Here is a 10,721-nt window from a genome sequence, read left to right on the forward strand (position 1 = left end):
CATCGCCGACATGCTGGCAATGTACGTCGACGTCGAACACAAGACGTGGGATGCCATCCTTCCGTACGTGACCTTCGCATACAACACAGCGTGCAAGAAACGTCGCACATGACGCCGTTCAACCTGGTCTACGGAAGGAACCCGGCAACGACGCTTGACGCTATGCTACCAGACGTCGCTGACGAAGAAAATCTCGACGTTGCCACTTATTTGCAGCGTGCCGAAGAAGGTCGACAGCTCGCCCGCCTGCGCATCAAGAACCAGCAGAGGACCGACAGCCGACACTACAATCTACGACGACGCTACGTCGAGTACCAGCCCGGCGACCGTGTTTGGGTCTGGACTCCGATTCGCCGACGAGGACTTAGCGAGAAACTGTTGCGTCGCTATTTCGGACCCTACAAGATTATCCGACGTATTGGCGCACTGGACTATGAGGTCGTGCCAGACGGCATTTCGCAATCACAGCGTCGCCGGGCACGACCTGAAGTCATCCATGTGGTGCGTCTTAAACCTTTCTACGCCCGCTGACGAACTTAGGTACTTTGTTACTTTATTTTTTTTCTTTATTACGCGTGGTGTTGTGTATATACGCTTTCACATTTGTTTGTAGCATCGGGACGATGCTTTCTAAGGGGAGGGTATTGACACATATACATGTTTATCTTTCACCGGTGGCCGCTTTCCACCGGCTAACAAATGTTAAACGTTATCGCTCGGCGCAGGACGCGCCTGTATCGGAAGTTTCTAGAACGTTATCGATGCTTCTTTCCATTGCCTGTTTTCACCGACGCTTCTGTTATCTGATTGCATGACTGACGCGAATTGTCTAGAACTTTCTGGAAGACACGCGGGCATCAGGGATTAATCTAGAACCTTCGATGACTCAGGTATAAAAGCCGACGCGTTTCGCCGCTGATCAGATTTTCGACGATCGCCGACTGTGTTCGCCGCTATCGTTGTGCTTTGAGTGTACCTTGCTTTTGTGGGCACAGGTTCGCCCAATAAACAACCCGTTTCGTCGTACACTGTTTTACGACTGTTTTCTTCAGCGTCACTACTACGTGACATATTGTGTGAATATTGTGTGGGTAAATATCCCGGTCTTCCAAGTATGGCTCTCGTGTCCCACGTGTTACGGTCAATGACCTAATATTTGATCAGCTTCATGGCATGCTGCGTTGTCAGTCCTGCCCTGAAGCCTATGATATTGTGTGGATAAATATACCGGTCTTCCATGTATCGCGAGACCCTGTTTAAGATTACATGTTCGACCACCTTGCCAACGCACGAAGTGAGTGAAATTGGTCGGAGGTTATCAAGACTAGGGGGCTTGCCCGGCTTGGGGATGAGGATGGTGACGGACCTCCTCCACATCTCCGGCACTTTTCCATCGTTCCACATCTAGTTGATAACATCCGTCAGGTTGTGATGTAATGCAAAATGTAATGTAAAATTAAAGCTTGGTGAATTGGCTGCTAGGTACCTGTCACAAAAGAGCGCGTAATCCAAGCGCGCGCAGAGTGTCACGCAAGCCAGCGAAAGAACACGCCGGCCCCGCGACAACTTCTACAGAGGGGGAGAGCACATACGCCTCAAATAACGACCCAAACAACGGCCCCTAGAAGTCTAGAAGAGCATAGACGAGACGATGGTAACGAGAGAGAGATATAGCACACGCGCGCGCCGAGACACCTTCTCACCCGGCGATTCCAAAGAGATAACTATAGACAGCGTGAGCGTGCGCCAACCGGATGAGTCATCACCCCCCCCCCCTCTTTACAACGCTTCGACAGCGGCGGTCGAAGGTACGAGAAAAGCCTCGAACATTCCCAGGCTTTGGCCATGCTACCAGATCACGACTCTGATAGGAAAGTTCGAGAACGCCTGTGGAAGCTAAACAACCGCCGTGCGAGATCCGTCAGTGGGAGAGTTCAAGAGTTCAGTCCGCACCGGTGAAGTGATGTAACGTGAATACCGAGCGTCTGCGGAAGAAGGGGATTCCCTGCCAAGGTAGTCGACGAGTTCATCGAGCGTCTGCATTTCCGAAAGAAGTTCCTTCTCCGAGATTTGCCCCGAGTTACGCCGAGATCGTCTGACTCCAAGACCAACCAGCACGGGTGAATACGATTGGACACTTAATGTTCCTTTTTATTTTGTACTTTACGTGTTGGACTCTTAGTGCTTGTCATGAATTTTTTTCTTGTGTTTGTTGATACCCATCTGAATTGTATTGTGTTCTGTCTAGCCTAAGTGTGCACGTGTGTGTGTAACTGGCTTGTGTGAACAATATTTTTGTTGTGTTTTGACAACTCTGGGCTCTGACTCGGTCTTTGGACAGCAACCGGCGTTAGCTGGCGCACCAGAGGGCCGATTAATAATTTTCCTTGCTTTCGTAGGATTATTTTCGGAAGCTGATAAGTCAGCTTTGGAATTTGGTCCAGCGTCTGCGCCTCGTTCACAGGGTTGGTGACAATACCTCCGGATCAGGGCGCGCAGGTAAAAGTTTATCTTGTTACCAAGCACTGCTCGAGACGAAGCCGAGGACAGTATAAAAGACGACTATGCTCTCTGGTGTCACGCGGATTGGTTTCCATCTTCTATGCTTCGTATGCCAGTGGACGCATTGTATATAGCCTGTAAATATAATTTCAACGTCTCTTTCCCCGTAACAATATATTTCTGTCGCGGCAGTACTCTACGCTTTAGGACGTGCATATGCACCGAAACCATTGTGATTGGAAATGGTTAACGCCTTTACTACCATTTTGGAATCTGTGCTTAGACGAAAGAACATTAGGATGCATAAATTCCTTCCAATGTGGGCCTATGGGGCCTAGACGCAAATAGTTGTAGGTCGGGTTTACTAGGGTATCCCGCGGTAGCAGCTGTCCGTGTCCTCTTAGAGCTGGAAGTCAAACATACCACCCAGTTTTTCTACAAGGAGGTACGTAGTAATATTCATCGCAATTGGTATATCAGATATAGGGTTAGTTCCGAATAAATTTTGAAGTGAAAACAAAGAGAAATAAATTTGCAGATGGAATGCTCAGTGTGAACTCCATGTGTAGAGAAGCGTTTGTGAAGCGGCACATCAAATGCTATAATGTTGCACATTTAATTTCTGCCTATTTAGCGCAAAGGAAACTAGCCCAAGCGCATGGTCCTTTCGCTCTATAGTGCTACGCAATGTAACACCACTTATATGGCATTTGCATGTGTTCATTTCTTCTTACTTATTTCCAATGTGCTACCCTTGGCTATCTTGGCTAATCCCCTCTTGTGGGTAAGTGCCATAATATGAAAAGATGCGTTATCATGTACACACGTCGTTTGTCTCAAAGGTATAGTTGGCATTGGCACGGGGGAAGTGCACCTTCGACTGTGGGCCAATGAATAGAGCACCATGCTTGTATGCAGGGGGAAGTATGTCCCATCCCTTCATTGACTCGAAATTCAATTCCGCGTTTTGAAGCGTGAGCTATTCGACAAGACAGCAGGTGCACCAAGCCAGCACCCCGGGTCAGGACAGTCCTGGTTAGCTCGCGAAGGAAGTATCGCCCTAAATGCACGATACAACATTTTTGAACCTTCAGAATTTGTTGTTCTAAAAGTATGCATCATAAACATGGCCTGCAAGGAGGTCGAACAGGATAACACATATGCCAACTAGGAATTGAAATGTCACACGGAGGAAGAGGAAAAAAGAAACAATCTAGGAATCCTTCCGCGAAGAAAGTGACAATAAATAATGGACAAACATTGCAGCTTCGGATTCAGATAGCGGTTCACGTTAAAATTTCTTTAAATCGATAGATTTTGTTTTGCTCTGCCCTGCAGGGTTCGCGGTTTTCGTGACATTTAGAACGACATCAAAGGGCCCCTAAACCACCTCAGATATTTTTGAACATATCAAGTAAACACGTGTATCGACTTCAGAATGCCGTCACGATCAACGATGTCAAACGCTGCAGGGCTACGCGCCGCGGGCGCGCTACAAAATAAAAAAAACAATGCCGTCCTTTTCTCCTGGCCTTTCCGATATACTCAGCGGTCGTCACGATGTCAGCAGGGTGCATCTGGTGATGTCAACAGCGGTTACGATGCCCATTGGTCGAACAAGCACCTGCGACTTCCGGTTTTTCTACTAGCAGGTACGCGCGCTCCCTGCTCTTCCTCGTCGTGTTGCTTGCTTGTGCAAGGTCGATCCAAATGGTCACGAAGCTTCGGGAGAAAAGCGGATCAGAACGAACTGTCACCAACATCAGCAAGGGTGGGTATGGGAGCAACGATTAAAGCGCGACTATGTTTGGAGGGAACAAATATTGGGAAAGAAAAAAGCGTTTTTTAGGTAAAGCGAGACACAGTTAGATTCATTCAACGAAAATAAAATTACTAATCAATTTTGTATATGCGTGGCGAAAAAAGAAAAACTCTATTTTACTTGATCGTTATCAATAAATACCTTTTTTCAGCGCCCACCGTAAGAGCGCCCACCGATAGTGGCGGGCGTTGATGCCGCTATCACTTGCAATGCAATGCGGCTGTTGCAGTGGACAGAAAGGCGGGCTCGTAAGGTTCACGCCCCCCTCACATGTTGTGTTGCTTTGCTTGTTGATATTTGTCTGAATCTGTGTGCTGTGTACTGCTGTCTACTACTTTCTACTTAGGACACCTCTCGCGTGCAGACGTTCTACGGCACTGGAGGCCGGTTCGCCATCGATATATTTGCCGCTAGCGTGGAAGTGGAAGCAACGCGTTGGCGATGACGTATGTCACGTGACATATGGAGTAGCACTCGGCGAAGTAGCGAAGGAAAGAGCGAAACGAGCCAGGGTCGTGTTTCGATCATAAACCGCTTGTAACTCTGCTATTACGGCGCCATTTCGAAAAATTATCGCGGCTACGTGTCCGTTGTAAACTCGTGCACAAGTGCAATGCCCCAACTAAATTCGGACCCCTAAGTATTTTAGGGGCCCTTTAACACTGGCCTAGGAGTGAAATATAATTTTCAAATATGGCGGCGAATTTCTTCTTCAGAGGTGGTTCATAACATTAATGCAATTGCACCGCCATAATGCAATGTGCATCGTCAAGTACCCTGGCGAATGCGTTGTAGTGCACAACATTAAAGAACCGCAGGTGGTTAAAATTAATTCGGAGCCCTACACTACGGCGTTCCTCATAATCAGAAGTGGTTTTGGCACGTAAACCCCAGAAAGAAGAAGAAGAAATACCCTGGCGAAGCATTGAATATCTACATCATGTACTATCAATTGGGGTGAAGCACGTCCGACACACAAGAAAATGCATAAATATTGACGTCTTTATAAAGAGTCAGGAATCATACCGACTCCGCACACCCTAATAGCAACGACGGCATTCTTCCGCCTGTGAATATAATATCCCTCATTCATGTCACGCGAAAAACCACAATTATGCCGGTTTTCATTCATTTAGATCAAGGCTCCCAGGGGGGGGGGGGGGAGCCGGAATATTACAACGCTTAAAAACGTTTTGGTCGTGGTCTTGGACCCTTCGTGTAAGACGATTATCATTCATTGCCTACTTTTACCTGTACTGGGCCTATCTATCTATCTATCTATCTATCTATCTATCTATCTATCTATCTATCTATCTATCTATTGACTTATATAGCCTCTTCGGCCGACGCAAGGGCCCAAGTTATCTACCTGCTTGACCCACTAGGCATGTGCTCCTGATCGCGATTTTTACATGCGGAAAACCTTACAATAAAACAAAATATTGGCTCATGTTAGCTGGGAAACTCGGTTCCAACGGTGTAAGCTATGAAGCAATGCAGTTTATTGTGGGGTTGCTTACTATATACTTCATCCTCATGTGTATGTATTATCATCATCATACGTGGGCATTTCTTCATCGCCTCTGTGAGCTCGTCATCATCATCTTCTGTGCCTGTATCCTTCGCAATGTCTGTTGTTCGACTATCATGGACAGCGTGCAAAGTGTAATCATATAAAACTATGCTTTATTCATGTGAAAACAACATCAGCGCCCAAATGAACTGATCTGTGGCAATTTTGCCGGAGCCGGGGTTGTTATTTCTTCACTGCACACACTGACTGTAATGAAAGTAAAGTTGCACTTTGTTAGAAGTTATTAAACTCAATTATAACTTTTACTGCACCGTAATAGAATGTTTTTTATGTTTACTAGACTTTAAGAGGAGAAATCGTTTAACATTGCTCTTTAGTGTGAAAATATAAAACTGATTTTCTCATCAGCACCGTACATGTCATCATTGGACAAGTTGTTGGAAGACATGTAATGGGCACTAGCTGATAATGGTGTCATTACATACATCTGACTACATCACTGAACAATTATTTAATATTTTACCGAGGTTTTTGTGCTGCTACAAGTAGCATACCCATCGCCTCAGCTTGTGGTATTTTATATGCGAATTTATTGGCAGCAAATTAATGCTCTCTATATTACTTAACTTGATCACAATAACTTCATCTGGGCCAGACAACGCACAAGTATGTTCATTTGACGATATGCTGAGTCTTCAAAATACCTTGTTATTTTATTTGGTGCTTCCCTATCTTGTGCAATATTACCTGAGATGCTACAAACAGCCCATGTGTTCCCGAAGCTTAAGAAGTGCATTCCTCTCTTTTTAATTACAGGGTGTTTCACCGAACACTTTCGAAATTTATTTAAGATTGCCTGTGGCAGATAGCCCAATTCTAGTTAATGAGCTGGTCTACTCGAAGAGGCGGACATTACTTGCACAAAAATTGAAATGCATAATCAAATAATTAACAAAAAATACTAATTATGTTTTTGCCTAATTACGTGATGGCCCATATTGTAATTTACAAATTGTAGCCGTGGAGTTCGCAAGGCAGATCCACTTAGAAATAATTCTCAGGATGACACAAGTTTCGAGATAATAATTCCCGAAGTTTGTGGAGACATGTATTGGCGTTCCAGTTAATTTTGTGCTTCAATGCAAAAAGAGACGTTTCGTTTAGAACCCAACTGGAATGCCACTGCATTTCTCTGCAAAGTTCTGGAATTGGTTACTCGAAACTGGTGTCATCCCGAGCATTCGTTCCAAGTGGATCCGCCTTGCGAACTCCGCGGCTACAATTTGTAAATTGCAATATGGACCATCAGGTAATTAGTTAAAAACTTAATTAGTGAATTTCTGTTAATTATTCAATTATGCATTTCAATTTGTTGTGGAAGTAATGTCCACCTCTTCGAGTAGACCAGCTCATGAACTAGAATTGTGCTATCAGCCGCAGGCAACCACTAAAAAATTTTGAAAGTGTTCGCTGAAACACCCTGTATTACCTAGCCATGTTTTAACCATTTGATGCCCAGCGTATTTCTGAATGTAGATACACCTTTTTATGGTTTACTCAAGAAAGACACTTCTTTTCATGTTACGCTATTTTGCTAAGAAGGGTGTTCGCAAGACGACCAGGTTGTAGTTTTATTTTTGTCTTTGATCTATTCATCGGCAAAATTAATGCATCGCTTACCAAAGCTGGTATTTGTGAGTCAGGTCCTTAGTATTTTATTATGCTTAGTACTTGCTTCCCAAATCTTACTTTTATGTGTGAGGTTTAGTAAAGAATGCCGTGAATTATGAATGCGTGCCATTGAATATACAAGGCATCTTTAAAGAACTGCGATAAAATGAGTGCAAGTGTACTTAATAAAATAGTATGAGTCTATATGTATCCTAAAAGGATTTTCTTCTTCTCAATAGAGATATGATGTTGTTTTACCTGTATTTCGGCATAACAGTTTCTGCTGGTTAGGAATATTTTACGGAAAGTTGCACGCAAAAATAGGGAACAATGATCACATCAACAATAATATTTCCCTCCTGGTTTCATTTGCGCCGTCGATAAACATGACAAAACAATGATATTGATATGACAATATCATTACAAAAATAAAGGACCATGTTACAGTAAACAGACCAATTCAATCCCACCATGAAAATGTTGTCACCCTCTATTTTGCCTTAGATATTTATTGTTGACATTTTTCTCATCCAGTGAAAAACTCGCCATTCGGTTGATAACCACTAATAAATGTGTAAGTGCCTGTTGGTCAATGAATAGTTTGACTTAGTCCTTGCATGTCAGGTCCAAAATACGTAATTGCTACGACAACCCCCAATGCTTCCTTTTTTCTGTTATGCTACAGATTTGCTCTGGATGTGTGAAGGCATATAAATATTAGCGTACCAACTGGCGTACCCTTTTAATGCAGCTTGGGTGCTTTCGCAGGAACAGCTCTGTACATGCGGCGTAGTTAGCGGCATCCTTTGTAAGTTCAAAGGGAATAATTAAATTTAGCCGCGTGAGTACTATGTCTGGCACTATGCCTGACACCAAATCCTTCTGCTCCTTGTCACATTTTTTGCGTGCGCAAATAAATGGTATTGTAAAGGAATCAAGGAGAGAGAGGCACATCACCCGTTCACGGGGCAGGTTGTTCTATTTTATTCTTCCTCGTCTTCACTCGCCCCACCGCTCGCTGTCCGAGAGCCCGAGCCCAAGTGCATCTCTTCTTTTTTTTCACTCGGTGACGCTGCAAGTTTCCAGCATGTCTTGCCAACACGCCACTTAACATGGAGGCAACTTGCTCAGCGTGTGAAGTAGTAGTTGGTGAACCGTCCAGCGTGCAACCAGCTTCTCTGGCGGGCGGCACTGGCTGTTGCGCGCTGGTCGCAGTTCTTGCCGACTGTTGTCGGAAAAAGAGGGTGACCACACATTGTCCGAGAATGCAGACCGGAACCTATGGAGCAGCACGGGTGCTAGGGCCATCGGCTCCCCTTCGTTGCGGTGGCCACCATGCCTTGGGCACCGCACTGACTCTGAAGGCGCACCTTCAAACCTGCGTGGATGCTGCGCTTAACGGCGACAGCACCGGTAGGGACAGCAAGGGGGTTCTCGGAAATTGGGGGCCATGGTAATGGGTGGTTCTAGTAAATGGCCTTGTTGGCCGCTGACGCTTGCTTGAACTCCAAACCCTGCCCTATGCAGGGTATCAGGAATCGGAACTTGCCACCGCCACTGCCGCTGGAACCAGGAGGTGTTGGTGCTGCTTGCTGCTGAACACTAGAAAATGCCGAAGTGCTGTAACTGCTCCCCTGGTGCGGTGGTGGCTTCGGGTAACAGGCATCCTGCAGTGATGGCTGTCTTGTGATGCCTCCCTTGCGACCTGGTATAACTGACACACCCGAAGACGAGGACGACGACGGCACCGGGTGGAGGGGGCCTGCCTCCCAGGGAGGCCCAGGGAGGCCCCCTGTACACTGCAAGATCTGTTGTCCAATATCCTCGAACATAAAGCATTCAAAAAGTTCAGATATCTCCTCTTCTGCTGATTACAAATAAAGGTTAACATCATTAGATTTATATTCCTATTTGTTCTTATTCGCTCGCGTTTATTCCTTGCTATCACTTGGGCCATAATATGATCGAAATATGAAAGCAAAGAAGAAGGTATAAAACATAATAACTGCAGTAGCTTCGCGGGAAAGTGTGTGACCGGCACGGAAGACTGGGGGAAATAAGGTTTTTCATTTTAACTTGTACAGTCATTTCCAAATCATGATTAGTTTCTGTCACCCATGCGCAGGTTCCACGAAGTGCGTGCTCATTGTGTGACGAAAAGCCCCGCGAGGCTAGAAGTATGCCTGTAACCAACGACGCTTTGAATGTAGAGGTTGCACCACTAACTTGTTAACCAAATGAAACAGGCGCCAATGCCTTCTGCGCAACTAACGTTATATCTCCGTAAGAGTAAATGCGGCTCAACCGAAGGATTGGGTATTATGCGGTTAACATGCAAGTCTTAACTACCCCGCACTATGTTAAACCAGTCTAGTCTAAAAACTGGGACATCAAGTTAAAGTGGAAGGCGGAAACGTTTTTCTTTATCGTGGTTTCAGCTATATGTGTGCCGCAATTATATTCAGTGGATTTGTAGGTCCTTATAGTAAAATTATGCGTACGAAGCCATTCTTACCAAACGTACGATGGTATACTTACCATTGCATGTTCTAGAGAATCGCTCACAACTTGAAAAAAAAAAACATTTGCATCATTTCCACAGTGTTTGCTGTCACTTTTAAAGCAAAACCTAAATGGCCTGTAGTAGTGAAAACCAGAGTTCTGGCCTGCGCACGACCTTCTGACTGTATAACCAGCGCAAGGAGAACAAGCTGAAAAACAATGTGAAGGAAAAACTGCAGGTTAATTTTGAGTGTTCTGCCTATAGTGTTAGGTTCCCTTCATTGCTTATTACTTAGTTATATTTGAAGGAGAAACGAGGTTTTTGTTAATAATTTTTGCGCTGCAAAGCGGTCCACTTGATGACTTCTGATCAAATGGCATACATATGAAATATTAGGGGAAAAAGGATAAGCAGTCCTACAGCTGAGATAAAGAAAGACGCCTAAGAAAACTTCCATGTTCACGCAAATACGCGTTAGTGTATTTCACATCCCAACTTGGTTAAGCGTCGTACGGTTAACCGATATGTTTCACAAATGCAGTTAGAAAGTCGTGTGGTCATGCTGCAGAGACCAATCTGCCCGAACAAGCAGCTTTTCTAAAATAGGAAGGCTATCCAGAACAGGTGCTCATCTCAGTAGCAAGCAACATCTTGAAGAAACTGAGGAAACCACGTAGCGTCCGTATACG

General features: G+C 44.9%; 1 protein-coding gene across 1 annotated transcript in view; it reads right to left on the reverse strand.

Annotated features, from left to right (window-relative positions):
• The window catches only part of LOC125946844 (uncharacterized), a 111,695-nt gene extending 101,453 nt beyond the window's left edge, over positions 1 to 10,242 (reverse strand). Inside the window, exon 1 of the transcript XR_007467917.1 lies at positions 10,159 to 10,242. The gene's annotated coding sequence lies outside the window, so the exon portion shown is untranslated. The remainder of the gene's footprint in view (positions 1 to 10,158) is intronic.
• Between the last annotated feature and the right edge of the window lie 479 nt (positions 10,243 to 10,721).

The sequence above is a fragment of the Dermacentor silvarum genome, chromosome 7, assembly GCF_013339745.2.
Source record: "Dermacentor silvarum isolate Dsil-2018 chromosome 7, BIME_Dsil_1.4, whole genome shotgun sequence".
Lineage (NCBI taxonomy): Eukaryota > Metazoa > Arthropoda > Arachnida > Ixodida > Ixodidae > Dermacentor > Dermacentor silvarum.